The sequence below is a fragment of the Meles meles genome, chromosome 9, assembly GCF_922984935.1.
Source record: "Meles meles chromosome 9, mMelMel3.1 paternal haplotype, whole genome shotgun sequence".
In the NCBI taxonomy this organism is placed as follows: domain Eukaryota; kingdom Metazoa; phylum Chordata; class Mammalia; order Carnivora; family Mustelidae; genus Meles; species Meles meles.
The window spans coordinates 64,081,901-64,097,906 of NC_060074.1; positions in this window are offsets into that span (position 1 = coordinate 64,081,901).

Sequence of the window (16,006 nt, forward strand, 5' to 3'; positions counted from 1 at the left end):
GGAATCATTTAGTGTTGACTATGGTGCAAATAGTGTCAGCAGATTAGAATTAATAATTGAATACTCAGAAATTATAAGTAAACTTTAATACACAGCCTTTTTTATTGTGGAATTAGAGAACTGGTTTCTAAGCAAACTTTTCTAGCTATTACAAAATCTACTCAACAAAGGAATAGGGATTATTGCCTAGGTATAAAATATTGTAGTAAGCTGTATTTAAGAGCAGATCAGTTTGTTACTTAGTTTCAGATTATTTAACTCAGTTTAAATGACACTGACATTCTTCATCTGAAGCATACTTTACCTGAAACCTAATCCTCACATCAATTTTTCTTACTGATTTATCTTGCTATCTAAGTTACCATGTTGAACGTCACCATAGAACAGGTGTGATGTCTTCTCACATTCCAGTAATGTCTTCCATTCTGTTGTTATAAAGGAATTACAAGAAAGTAATAGATATTATTATATCTATTAATATAGATAAATATAGATTAATAGATATTATTATATCTATTAATATCTATTAATATATATGACTATCATAATCAGATGTATTTATCATATTGAAATGCCATTGTAAAGCAATGTTATAAGAAACCAGAGTATAAGATAAATTAGCTATGGGAGAAAAAAAGCAAAGTAATAAATTGCTACTATTTATGGATAAAAGCAACACTAAAACTCATTATTGCCTACCCCTAAATGAAGACTTAACCTCCATACAATTCTCTAAATCATAGGATGAAACAAAGAAACCATTGTTAACATTTCACAAGGAAGTTCCAGCTTACAGAAACATTTGACAATAGTCACACAGGGCAAAGTTGTGAAGTTTGGATTATGAAAGACATGACTCAAAACGCCATTTGCATACTGATAATTATTATAACAGAGAGGAAATAGGTAACCTTAGAGAAAATGATTCAGAGTCAAAATAATATCTAAAGAAAAGCAACATGCTTATGTTTAATTTCTTTTTATGAGACAGTTGCATTTTGTGGGGCTTACAGGAAGAACCAAAATTCAAGAAAAAATAGGCTTAGGAAAAGATTATAATTCTAGAAGTATCTTACTGCAGTAAACTCTAATAGGTGCTATAGAAGGAGTATGTGAATTATTAGATGTCATCTATTCATTATCTGAGTTAGAATTAAACAGAGTAGTTTTTGATTTTGGCCAGTTATAGTGAGCTCTAAGAATAAGCAGTAGTAAATCATACAAGGTGCTTTGTTCAGGGTTTTCAAGGTGGCACATTGTTCAATTTGTAAAAATACTATGTAGAGAAGAAGCTAGGTGAGACATATGTTTCAAAGACAATCCCTGAAATGTGCTGAGGATTTATGGAAAGCAAATCAAGGTCATCTTTGTGTCTATGCAAAAGAAAAAAAAAACACTCTGCAAAGAGAAACAAAAAGAGTGAAAGTTTTAAATTATTCATAAAAATGAATGCATTACAAAACCTATTCCCAGAGAACAGTGTATGTACATCTATTTTGTAACTAGAGATTGTTGATCTTGGCTTTCCAGAAAACATTTTCAAGCCATACTCCTTAATTCCAAGGAGATATTGAAGAGAATTGGGTAAAGATCAATGAAAAAGAGTAATTATTTAAGAACTTGATGAATAATATATTGGCTTGCCACCTGCAATCTTATATACATTCTAGCACAATCCGAAGATAACTTTATTTTGTATAATGCTTTCGGTCTCTGAGGGGAAAAAATAAAGGAAATGGTGTGGTAACTGACAGGAGCTGAATCCTAACAACCTTATTTTAAATATAAATTACAGTTAAATGGAGCAAGGTTCTGGTAATATACAATCTGTACAACTAAAATGGGATAATAGTATATGGATTGCTTGTTCTTTAAGTTTTCTGTGTTTTGGATACTACCATTTTATGATTCATATCAATAAGTGAGACAAACACAATGTTAATTACTCTTACTTGAGTATTTCAGTAGTTCTCTTTCATTGAAATAAATAGGCCATCTGCATTCTGACTTTCTGGATGAACCGGAAGCATTCAGAATTTGGTGACTTTGGCACTGACTTATTGGGTTTCTGTTTCTTTCCTTGAATATATATTTATATTTGATGTTACTTTTGCATCTCTCCCAGTTTGTTAAAGAAAGTGGAGTGCTTTTATATATTCGAAAGCAGAGTAGATCAAAGCTGCTGGGGAATTGAAGAGAGAGGTAGGATTATGTCTGAGTTAAAAGGAGAGACTTGAGCTGAGTTCTAAACCTGGCCTTTCATTGATGAAATTTTTAAAGTGAAATAAGATAATAAACATCACTAAGCCTCAGTTATCTTTTGGTAAGATGAGAATTATAACAATAATATTAACAACAAAAGGAATTTCTGCCTTGTAGGGTCATTGCAGGGAGGTACATAATCCATTACAGATCTTTGATAGGTTCAGTTAAGAGTAGCAGTTAGGATATGCATATGGTGGCTTAAAAGAGAATAACAAAAGGTATGTATATTTTTACCTTTGTATATTTAACTTTAATATGGAGAGATAATAGCTATGCATATTATATTAGAATAGTGCAATTGAATGCAAATTTATTTTGGGAATATGCTAATTTGAGAGGTTAAAAATTCTGAAATATCTTAGGGGTAAATTATTCAATTATCTTTTTTTCTTCCTAAAAGAAAAACAATTCCTTAGAAACTGACACAATTTATAACTACAATAGATGAACATGAAAAAATAATATAGTTTTGCCTGGTATATGTAATTGATATAATCTCTGTAATCTGTGATTCACCCCTGATTTTTTTTCTCTTCCTTAAATGGAATTGAATTAGAATTTTTCCAAGATTCCTTCTTGTGCTATGATACTGCAGTTGTGCTACAAGCTCCTCAAGAACGGTGAGAATATGGGGCGCCTGGGTGGCTCAGTGGGTTAAGCCTCTGCCTTTGGCTCAGGTCATGATCTCAGGGTCCTGGGATCTCTGTCAAATAAATAAATAAAATCTTTAAAAAAAAAAAAAAGAACGGTGAGAATAATGATCCCTTATATGTTGTTTTGTTTTGTTTTGTTTTGTTTTAAGATTTTATTTATTTGACAGACAGAGATTTCAGGTAGGCAGAGAGGCAGGCAGAGAGAGAGAGAGGAGGAAGCAGGCTCCCCGCTGAGCAGAGAACCCGATGCGGGGCTTGATCCCAAGAGCCTGGGATCATGACCTGAGCCAAAGGCAGAGGCTTTAACCCACTGAGCCACCCAGATGCCCCCCCCCTTACATGTTTATACTGCTTTGTAGTTGACTGCCTCTCAGTGGAGTCTCACAACAGTCCAATTAGGGGCCATCCAAATCCTGTTCTTCTTTAAATTAGAATGCAGGAAAATGAGATGCAAGAGCGCCAAGGATCATATCCGGAGCTACATGGCTAATAAGGGGCAGAGCAGGGATAGAACTTGGCCTTTATACCCAGGGATTTTCCTTTAAGTTCTCATTGCTTTGCGCATATCTGTTTATTTTTCCCAGTCCTGTCTTTGAGGAACGAGAGTAGGACCTTAAACGTAGTGGGTGTTTAATAAATGCTTTATCAATTACTTAAACATAAAAATAAAACAAGATAGGAAATAAGTAATCTAATTTTCCAGTACAGTTTAATCTTAATTTCCTCCGTATGTTCCTGTAGAGCAGCAGAACACTTGAAACATGCTTTCATGTAATTTCACCAAGTTCAATTATTTATGTTCAATCACTAATCACAATTCCCTTCTTGATTATTTTCCTCTTTTTAGGCATTATTACTTCTCCATGTCCTGGTCTCATTTCTAATTTCACGGGCTTGCCTTGTATTGTTACTCAGAAGTAACAGGGCAGAAGGATTCATGTAAGAAAGTAGGAAAGTTAGGCTTACTTTGTTGAAAATGGAAGGGAAAAATCCACTTCTGCATTTTAGTTTTGAATACTCCGGCCCGTTCACTGGCTGATAGCTATGCTTGGTTCTGGGCAAGAGTGCTCTTCTATGAACTCTTTTAAGTGGGACTAGGACTGATCTGGGTCCCTAGGAATTTTCTAGGTCTCACTAGAGAGGGTAGCTTTTCCACATGATTCTTACAGACAGTTCAGCCCCACAGCACCAAAGCTTTTGTCTTTGCCTCTCTCTGGACAGCCTCCTGGGAGGTGACAACCTGGTTTAGGTCCAAGCTGCTTTCTGGGAACTGATGATGAAGTTCTAGAACCTAGGTGAGGTTCGGTGGGCTGAGGTCCGGAGCCGATGACCAAGAAAGAATTCTTGAGACATCTTTGGTGCAAAATGGTGGTTTATAAAAGCAAGGGGACAGGACCCGCGGGCAGAAAGAGCTGCTGCCCCAGGTTGTGAGGGATGGCAGGTTAAGTACCCTGCGGTTGGGGGAAGGTGAGGGGAAGGGAGGTTTCAATGGAGTTTTCATATGCTAAAGAGGGCCTACAAGGTGCTGGGAGTATCCTGGAGGTCTTCAGGCTTGATCAATGTGGTCTTTAGGCAAGCCATTAACATCAAGATAGTTGGGAGATTCCTGTCTTGCAGGCGAGTTAACTATTTGTTTCTCGTTTATGGTGGTCGGGGTGCCTGAGGAATGCTACACATATTACCGAGTGGAGCGGGTGGAGAGGGGGTGCAAGGTGCCAGCTTTTGCTTTGTCCTCAGCCAGCCTCCTGCTCCCTCATCACTGAGAATCCTAGAATCCTGAATGCATGCATAGGGAATTTGGAGGTGGTCTCTGTCCCCTGTCTCTTCTGGCTGTGCCACTATGCTATCTTTATATGCTATCTGTAGATAGCATATCTATATATGCTATCTTTCCTACAGATACAGAATGTTCCTATGGTTTATGTTATTCACCAAATTAATAAGAGGATACCACATAAATTTAGAGGGACCTGCATGTGTTAATGAACATTCTCCTTGCTCTCTGCAAATACCTGGGGAGGGGCAGGTGACTATTCATGCTGTTCTTATGCTGAATATAGTACAAACTCTCTTTTTTTTTTTTTTTTAAGATTTTATTTGGGGCTCCTGGGTGGCTCAGTGAGTTAAGCCTCTGCCTTCAGCTCAGGTCATGATCTCAGGGTCCTGGGATGGAGCCTTGCATGGGGCCCTTTACTCAGTGGGACCTTGCTTCCTCCTCTCTCTCTGCCTGCCTCTCTGCCTACTTGTGATCTCTCTCTGTCAAATAAATAAATAAAATAAATAAAATTCTTTAAAAAAAAAAAACCATCACCATCATTTAAAAAAAAAAAAAAAAAGCATTACTTACCACCTCTGTCATAGAATGTAATTGCTGTTTTTTTTGTGGTCAGAACATTTAAGAGCTACTCTCTTAGCAACTTTCAAGGATATAATACAGCATTTTGACTATAACCATCCTTTAGCTCTACATTTTTATAGGAGGTAGAAGTGAATCCTTGAAATCAGAATTCATTCAGTGGTTACAGGTAAACACAGATGATCCCAATATTTCAGGCAATGCAAAAGTTAAAAAAGAGAAAACGTATACAAATTTCTATGGGAAAGCCAATAGAAAATGGAATAGATTGTTATACAGTTCTCAAAGCATTTCTGTAAAATTAAATTTTTATGGGATAGGGTGGAGGCATAATCTTTTCTGAAAAGGGGAATGATTTTTAACACTGGGAAATGTTAGAACTTGACTAAACCAAACCAAAAGATTGTGCTATAAAGAATTCTACAAAAATGTTCGGGGAGGGGAGTGGGTTGAGGGTGCAGGAAATCAATTGGTTCAGATATTTTTTAAAAATAAATTTGAAGACCATTGGTTGTAAGATACGTTAGTGGTAAGACCTCTTTTAAACCTCAGGCCACAGGCTCTGCATATTATGTCAAAATTCACTACCTCTAACTCCTACCTCCTGTTGTTCCCTCTCATTCTGTCATCCCATCCACTTTTTCAAATATTGGCTTTAATTCTTAACATAAAGAACATGGGAAAGAAATTGAAATAGCAAGATGCCAATAGTTCTAGGCCCACACTGCCATGACTCCAAAATGGAAATACAACTTAATAGCTAGGGAAGGACATAGAAGTGTGAATAACAAAAATGGGAGTGGGGTGGAGGGAGAAATAAAACCAGAGTGGTTAATAGTGCAATTCTTATGCAAAATTAAAAATGAAAAGAAAATACTCTCAATGTTATGAAGTCAGGAAGACCAAGAAAAATGCTTCCTCTTTTTCAATTTTAGACAGAGAAATTGATCTGCATTTGTGATTTCAGTGCTTTTTAGGTTGGTTTTTATAGTGAATTTGTGTTTAATCCGACTTGTAAAATGAGTGACAATTCTAATCAGAGGGTAGAAGACTCAGTCGACGAGGCAAACAAAATGAATGAATACTATGTTGTAAGAAGTTGATACACATTAAAGAAGATCTAGTGTATTTAGGAATTGAATATGCTGTAATAATTCATAGACCTCATAAAGACCGAAAAGAACTTAGTTGCAATATAATATACAGAAAAAAATGTGTCTCTACTTATTAGATTTAAACTAAGAAGAATGCAAGTCCCCAGATAGCAAAAGCTTAACTCTGAAGAAAAAAATAAAAATGGACCATTTTCACTAAGCGGTGTACATTCACTGTTTATTTCATTGATTAAAATATTCAGGTCCACTGTGCCAGACATAAAGGGTTTTATTAATGTGTGGATGTAATATTACCTCCATGATGATTACATTGTAGAAAAGAAACTTGTATTCTGATTTCATTCTGTAACAACATGCCTACCTACTGACTTTTCAAAAAGAGAAAATTCCATCCGTTCCCATGCCTCACTTCCCCCATAACTGCTGCCCCTGCCCCCCACTGCCTCCTTTTCCCACTCTCTCCTTTGCTGTCCTCCCCACTGCTCCCTTGCAGTGTCTTCAATAAACTTCTATCTTCTTTGTTTTGTCTTGGGTGACTTTCGCCACCTGTGCCACTGGCCTCACCTGATCGGGTTGCCCCACATTATAAACATAGACTATAATATGTAAGTACAGGAATATATGTGTGCATATATGTGTGTATGTATATAGATACACATATATGCACACATATACAATGAAGGAATGTGATGTGGGAAACGAAGGCAGAAGAAAAATTATTAAATTTCCTTACCCTCTACAGCCCACCGACAAGTCTTTGAAATGGGCAGAGTGACATTCCTCTAGGCACTCAGGTGCCTCAATGTTAATGCTTTGCTAAGGGCAGAAAACAATCTTAGTCTGAGCCCCCAGAATCCACTTGAACATATAAAAATTCCTTTGGAAACTTCATCTCTATCCCCCCAAGACACAGGTTGGCAATCATCCCTCAAGCATAGGACCCACTGATACACGCCTGAAGGGTCTCATGACTGAGTTTGTACCAAACAGTGACAAATTACCTTTCCTAACAGGAACTGGCTCCCTCAGGATTCTGGAAACCTTGTTTCCAAAATACATGAGAGGCCTACACTATCCCTAACCCTCTCCCAACTTGAAAGTATATAATGGTCCACTCCTCATGATCCCAGTGCAGCTCTTTCTGCCCACCGGTCCTGTCCCTGTGCTTTAAGAAAACCACCTTTTTGCTCAAAGACGTCTCAAGAATTCTTTCTTGGCCATCAGCTTTGAACCCTAACGTCTCTCCTACATCAGAATGCAGTGGGACAGTTATTTGCAGCGTATATAACATACTAATTTTTTAGAAGAGACACAAGGCAAAGATGTAAACTTTGACATCAGTTGTCTTTGAATGGTTATATAGGTGCCTTTTATATTAAGTTTCCGTATGTTCAAAAACTACTTAAACACAATACAATATATGAGCAAATGAAAACCATTCCCAGAGAAAGGCCAACGTTATTCCTACAAATGGAGCAATAAGGGGTCAAGGAAGAAAGAAAGCGTCTCCCAGATTCCTGAATCTTGGTAGTTTCTGCCGGTCTCTCCTCAGCCATACCATTTAGGGTACTCACACTTCTGAGCATAGTTCCCAGCTTCAACATGTTCTCGTATCAGTTGAACTTTAGGTTAAGTCTGGTTGGGTTAAATCTGTGAAAGCACTCTCAAAATCCTCTGCCCAAATTAAGATTTAAATAAATGAAGAAAAAACAAAGAGGGTTTGAGATCAAGAGAAAGAACAAATGAAAAGAAGTATAAGCAACAGGAAGAGAAAATGCAAATCCTATGGTTTGTGTCAGGATTATCAATAGAATACATTTTCTCTTTGTCTCATGCACACACACCTAAACTAAAATAGGGGAAGATAAATTTAGACAATGGCAAAATTGTCAATCATAAAAAAATAGAATTAATTTCAGCAGAGTTCATAATAACACTTTCGATTAAAAATTACAGGGATCCGACATGGAGAAAGGAAGAAGCAAAATCATAAAAAGTGTCATAGTATAAATGAATGAAAAAAGACTTTCTATTAGAAAAGAAAATATAAGTTTGGAGTGTTAGGATAATAGGATTACATGTGTTACAGACCAACTTTAACTAAAGATTCATAAGTAGGCTAGCAAATTATGCAAAATCATCATTGTTGAGGAAAGCAAAATTTTATTTGAAACACCTTTTTAGAAAAATATAGAAATTATCATATAAAAATATTGATTGGAGTCAAGCTCTCCTCATTCTTACAATACAGAATGAGAACGGAACACTTGAACACTTAAGCACTTAAAACTTATAAAACAAAACCAAAAAATGGTGGCGTTCCAGTCTCTGGCTCTTTTTATCATTGTCATTTAACCATGACAATATCCTTTACTCTCTTTGAATCTATTTTTTTTCTCTCTGTAAAATAAACAAAATAATATCAATAGGGTAGAGCAAAACAGAATTTATATACGAAAAGGGTAACTGTGTGTGCGTGTGTGTGTGTACTGTATTGATCTAAATTAATTAACTGGTAAGAGTCATCTCTATAATAAACTAACATATGTCCGTATTTTGCTACAATAAGTGTGAAAGTATGAATTTTACTCATAAATCTGTTAATAATTATCATAGTAGAGATCTGTTCTGCCAGCTGAACATCCATTCCCATCATCCAGTGGTTGATCCTGAATCTGTTCTGGGAAATTCTCTCTTCCCCTGTAGATGCAGTGTTCATTACACAATCTATAAAGATAATCCATATCCCTTTGGCTAAGGGTTAAACATGTGATTTAAGATTGGCCATGGGACATGAGAACTTTAACATTGAAGAGTGATTAAAAACAGAACATGAGAAAACAATTGGAATTTATGTTTCCAAAGTTCTGCCCTAAAGAGACTGGTCTTTACTTCTTGCTCTTTAGTCCTCAACTCTGAATAGTTCCTTTTCCTGTCAATTCTATATCCGAATCCTTTAGCTTCCCCTTCCCCTGTGAACAATTTTATACCTTTTCCATGTATTTCATTTTTAGTAAATTAGCCAGAGTTGGATTCTGTTGCTGGTCTCCAAAGAAGGCACTTGATAAAATTATTCTTTGAAAATGAAAATCCAGCTTATCTCCAGCTTATAGATACCATCTTTACCTACTGTTTGCAACATTAAACAGTTGGGTATGCTACATCAATTTTGTTTCTTATAATTCTGGGATGCATAAATAAATGAGTAAAGGCAATAATGGAGACAAAAATATAAATAAAGCTATAGAAATGCAGACCTAATTTCTACCTGAGCTTTCCTATATTCTCCAGCTCTACTTTTTTTTTTTTCTTCTACCTAGTATTCACCTTTCTGTGGGGAAAACAGATTAGGGATAAAAAAATCTGAAGAACTTTAGCTTGCTTCCACCTAGGTATTTGACACTACTTGGAAAGTGGAGGTAAATTGGAAAGCCAGTATAACACATCTCAGTGATAATGGCTTGGATTGTGCTGGCCATTCTAAATTGTGTGTGAGGCCCTATAAATACAGTAATCTATTTTGTACAAAAAATATCTCATTGCATGCTCTAGGAGAAGACAGATAACATAAAGACGAAATAAAGGAAATGGTTTAAGTTATCAGGTCGTAATTGGGAGGAAAAAGCCATAACCATTCCTTCATCGTGATGACATGGCAGAGAAAGAAACCATATTCAGTAGAGTCTTAAATAAACAGAAGTCTGTATTTGTGGGCAATGCGCCTTCACAAAAATCGTGATTAAGAAACAAAGGTTGTTTAATAATGTAATAATACTGTCATGTGAACTGTGAAAACTGACTTTTTATTTAATTATCAAATTGATAGGAATAACCATGCCCTTTAAGGTGCTGTAAAGAGGGCACCAATAAAATTTAATGTCTTTTTAATGTTGTAAGAATTATGGTTCACTTATATCTCTTCAAAACATTTTAGTTGTGGAGACTTAAATAATCCATATGGAACAGATAATTATCAGTTGTCTAGACCTGCTTGGAGAGATAATTTTCAGTAAAAAGAAATATAGTACAAAGGCAAGGACCTATATTTCCCTATATTCTACAGAGTGTCTAATACTGTACAGGTAATTGGTAGATGCTCTCACATCCATTTCTTGACTAGTCTTGTCAAAGTACTGGCTTGAGAGGTCTGTATGCAGCTATTTTGATTACATCTAAAATGATTTTCAGAATAGTCCTTTAGGAAAAAATCATAGGATGCTGAATAGTGAATAGAGATAACAACTTCAAAATGTTGCGGTTTCTTTTTGAAACTTCTTCTTTTCTTCTTTGAAAAAGAGAAAACACTAACCTTGAGCGTACATTTCACTGAATGTTTGTACATCTGCTGTTAGGAAAACAACTATTAAAGGTACCAGATAACTGTGCTTTACAAAGTAACTTTGAGATATTTTCTAAGAGAAAATCTTAGCTCAATGGAAACAGACTCCCATCAGAGGAAAGGTTAGAAGGCACTGTGAAAAATGAAAAATGTTTGGGGGTGTACTCAAATGTAATTTATTATGCCTGATATGAGGATGCCAAGTCATCAAGTCTAGCAGACCAGGCCTCCTGGTTTCACAAACTCAGAAAGGACATGGTACCCTTCACATTTATTTCTGGTGCTGTTAAAATAAAACTAGTTCAGCTTCTCAAATTTCCTTCCAGCAAATCAGCAGAGGGTTGCTTGTCAAAGGTGTTATGGATGAGGGTGAAACGCATAATGGCAAACAGGTTAGATAAATGGATTAATGTACATAATCTCTTAAGCATTTTATCATTTGTCAAAGTTATCTGAATTAACATTTTGTATTTGATGTATGATATTGTATTGAAGTGCAGGAAAAAAGAAACCCACTAGTTTTATTTGCACCAAGGGACTGTTACTTCCCATGGTAGTAATCTAAGTCCCAGTTAATAAAGTTTTCAGAATGACTAAATTTTTGAGGATGCTGAGTAATCTCAAGTAAAAATAAAATGTGTAGAAATTGAATTGTTAGAATCTATTTTAGAACTCAACTCGTCCACACACTTACCTTTAATAGCAGGTCTGAGATACTATAGTAATAATCATTTTTCATACAGCTGCCAGTAAGACATCTTTCATCTACATAAGACCAGCACTGAACTAATTATAATGTAAAATAGTAGCAGTCTATTTTTGTTTGACTATCGAGGAGACTTCGTTAAGTCTATAAAACTATTTTTTGAAATTTGTCAATGATTCCATTTGTTTTCAGATTTAGTAATGGTACTGGGAAGTAAGGTTTTTATAAAAGAAACTCTTAGTTTTTTACATGAGACTTTTAAGCTTTTGGTAATCACCTTTTGGCATTAGGTTAGTTATTTTGAAAGTTACAAAGGAAGTCCTAAAATAATACATTCACTTTGGGATGCATATATATTTTTTGAAATCTAAATAATTAGTTATACAATTAAATAATTGCTTGTTATTTCTCTAATTAACAGGAGAAATGCTGAGAAAGTATTTTTAAGTTGATTTTATATTTAAAATGAACCTTCTCCTGTATTGGGGAAATGTATTATAATTTTAAATTATGTCATTAAAATCTAGGGGAGGCTATGCAAAAATGTCTTATAAATATAAGAAAGCACTCATCTTTGAAAAACATGTCAAAGATTATAATTTGATTTTTCTATCTTTGAGGTATATTTTGATGCATTTTGAAAGCTAAATGATTGCAAAAGAAAAAAAATTAAAGCTGAGTTTTCACTGTTTACAAACATCATTCCCCGGACTTCAAAGTAAGAGATTGACATATTGTAAATGATAATTCAGCACAGCTCTGCTCCCCATAAATTAACATTTAAAATGTAACTTTGAAGAAAGTAAGCATTTTAGACATTGCTGACTGTTTAAGGGCACATGGTCACAATTTCTAAGACAGAGGGGGTTTATTAAGGTGAATGGATGCAACAGAAGATTTATAATTAGGGACTCCACTGGCCTTCCTAAAGCCTTTGAACAAGTCTCACAGTACCTTATTTTCTGAATTTTTAAACTGGAGCTTATCGGTAGATGCACAACTCTGAGACCTTTGAACAAAAGTCAAATAGGAAGGTGCCATGGGACAGAAAAGAATTATTATTCAGAGAAAAACTTATCTTTTTCACATTGTCATTTATCTTTCTCTGCCCATCAATTGATAAGTAATGGAAGCAGGGAAAATGTTGTTTTCAGCATGCTGATTATTTTATTTTATTACTATTAAATTTCTCTTGGCTGTTGGTCCTCTTAATCCTTTTTATATCCCTCCATCATTTTTCTCAAATACGAAGTAAGAAACTGGAGGATTATACTCATTATTTTTAAATTTTTCAATGTTGGTTTTTAGTAATAAGTATGTATCGATATGAATTAAAAGCCAGACCTATCTAGGAATTCCTCCTAAAAGTGAACCTATAAAGATGATCAAGATTGTCTTTGTATAAAAATGCTTTTAACGGTATCTTTCAATATGAGACCACCTGAAACATCTATGGGAATTGAAAATGTGCAATTCTTGTGGCCTGTGCCTCTATACCTAGGAAACAACTCTAGAATATATTTAATCATATTATGAAAGAAATAGGTTCAAACATGTTCACTTCAGACTGGTGAGCGACAGTGAAATATTAGAAACAATATATATGTCCATGGGTAGAGAAATAATAAAAATATGTATACACAAATATTTTTTTTAATTGCACATGAAAATTAACTATATCTATATAGGTCAGTGTGCAAACATCTTTAGAACATACTAAAAAAAGAGGTGAGTTGCAGAAAAAGGATGTTATCCTTCACCTTAATTAATAAAAATACACAGGACAAAACTGTACATTTATTTTGGTTATGTAAGTAGAGTTTAAGAAAGAGAATGGTAGGATAAATGATAAGCATGAACGTTATGAGTACATGAGTCAAATGACTTCTTATGAGAACGGGAGTCAAATAGACTGGAATTGAATGTGAAGTGACCTTCACATTCTGTTAGCTCCCCGTCCCCCCAAATTATTGTAGTTTGAAGAAGGTAGAAGTTGCTTTCTCAATTGCATGATAGAGTTATCAGGGCTAGGATTGTGATGTCATGATGTCATCAGGCACCCACCAACCATTCTCAAAATTCTTATATCAACTCATGATCCAAAATGGTTTTTGGAGTGTTAGCTGTCACTTTTGCATTCTTAACCAGTAGCAGGAGATCGGGATTGTAACTGTAACAGCATGTCTTTATCCTTTATAGGGGTGCAGACAAATCTTTGTTACAGCCTCATTAGTTGTCATTAATAATTAGTAATTAGCCCAATTTAGTTGTAAAGGACCTCTTAATGCTGGGGATACTGAGGGATGTATCACTGTAACTTGTTCAGATAAGACATAAGGGGAGAATGATATAGGAAAGCAGTTTGCATTCTTGGAAGGAGAGTGGGAAGAAGGGAGGGGATGATAATACAAAAGTGATTAGTAATTAAATTTGATATGGGTGGCTACTTGAAAAGATACTTTCATATTTTAAAAATTTTCATATACTTTAAAACAAAAATATTAAATTTGTCTTTAAAAAGAATTACCAAGGGTACCTGGGTGGCTCCGTCAGTCAGGTAAACATCTGCGTTTGGCTCAGGTCACGATCCTCAGGGTCCTGGGATCCAACCCCGCGCTGGGCTTTCCGCTAAGGGGGAGCCTGCTTCTCCCTCTCCCTCTGCTTGCCACTTCCTCTGCCTGCTGCTCCCCCTGTTTGTGTGCACGTGCTCTCTCTCTGTGTCAAATAAATAAATAAAATCTTTAAAAAAATTACCAGCTCAGTTGGGTCCACAATATCTGAAAAGTAAAATGTAAATAATAAGACGGCCTCCCACATATTGCCAAAATATTTTCAGAAAGTCACTCTGGCTTGGAGCAAGAGGTTGTCAGTGTGAATGTTGACTGCCAAGAAATTATGAATGGTCCTTGACAACGTATGCTGCAGATGTCTTATATTCCAAAAGATGCCTCCAAATAAGTCTGTCCCTGTGGGCGTTTATTTGGTTTGTACTTCTTTTGAAGATGATAAGAAAGGGAGAAGTTACTGTTACTTGTGAATGGATACAGAAAATTTAAGTTGTAAATAGAGTTGGTATGAATTCATTCTTCCAAGTTCTTTTTTTTTTTTTTTTTTAATGAAGTCTAGTTGACATACAATCTTGTATTAATTTCAGGGGTACAGCATGCAGATTCAACACTTACATACATAATGAAATGACCACTATAATAAATTAGTTGCATATGAGGCTTTTAATGTCTTGTTGAAGTCTCTCATTCAATTTAATTAACAGAAACTGATCTTAATATAAGCATGCAGTAAAGGGAAAAATTTTAAATTTCTAAAATTTGCTATTCAATTGCCATTCCCAAGGAACACTACCAACTATGTTCCTTTAAGCTTTAATTAATGTTATAGCACTCAGGTAACAGAGCATCATTGTGAATAGATGTGCTTCTCTGAAACCACTTTTTTCCTCCGTGCATAAGCATGGGGGGATTGATCGTAAGGAGCTCCAAAATTTCATCTCTTCATTTGCTCCTCTTGGTTCTAAATACTTAAAGGAAGTTTGAGAAAACATAGATTGAGATTATGGATTATTTGGTTATGAATGACATTAAGCACACTTTCTGTTTGCTTAGTTTTTGCTTTAGAACTCTGTCTCTCTTTCCTTCCTTCCTTTCTCTCTTTCAAATAAATTAGGCAGTGTAGATATAGCTAAACCAATTTCCCATCATGTGTTCCCCTTCTCTCTCTTCTGAAGTTTATCATCCCAGAAAAGGGGATTTTTTTGAACTTACATAAATAAAATCATAAAGCTATCATTGTTCAATAAACCTATTCTTGCTGTTTTCACTCACTATGCTTTGAAAATGTATCTATGTTGATACATTCAGATCTAGCTAGATTATTTGATTTAATAGCTGCTCTTTTCAAATAGGTGTTTCACTAACCATCTCTCCTCTGAAACTAGTACATGTAAAATATGGATCCTTCTTATAAATATTTATGTATCAATTCTAGCTGTCTTTATTTAGCCAGTCTCCTATTTAGTATTAGATAAAGTACATAACAAAAAATTAGGTACTCTTATACTAATAGATTTTGACAGCTTTTTAAATAAAATGATTTGGGGATATTAAAATGCTTTTAAATATATAAGTGGGTCAGGAACCTCACCATCTTCCTGTATATTTCTGATTTTGATCAATGACAACCTCCACTTGCTTATATGAATATTATTTCATGAATGCTTTCCATTATTTACAATCAAAGCCTGGTTTATTGATCCAGTGTAGTATATTGTGTCTTCAAGTCATTTATCTCAATCACTTGAGTGAACATATTTAAATGGATTTAAGGTGGCAGGATTAGGATATACTATTTTAAATGTAGGGCTATAGAGCGTGTCCTTCTAGCTAAGATTATAACCCATTTGTTAGATAGCAGTTAGTTCAGTACATTTATCAGAATAAATGTCTTGTTGATACACAAACTGGTACTATAAACAAAATGTGAAATTGTTCATAATGAAATGAATGGATCAGGATAATTATTAAGTAGTAATATGACTTCTAGCGATATAACCAATTA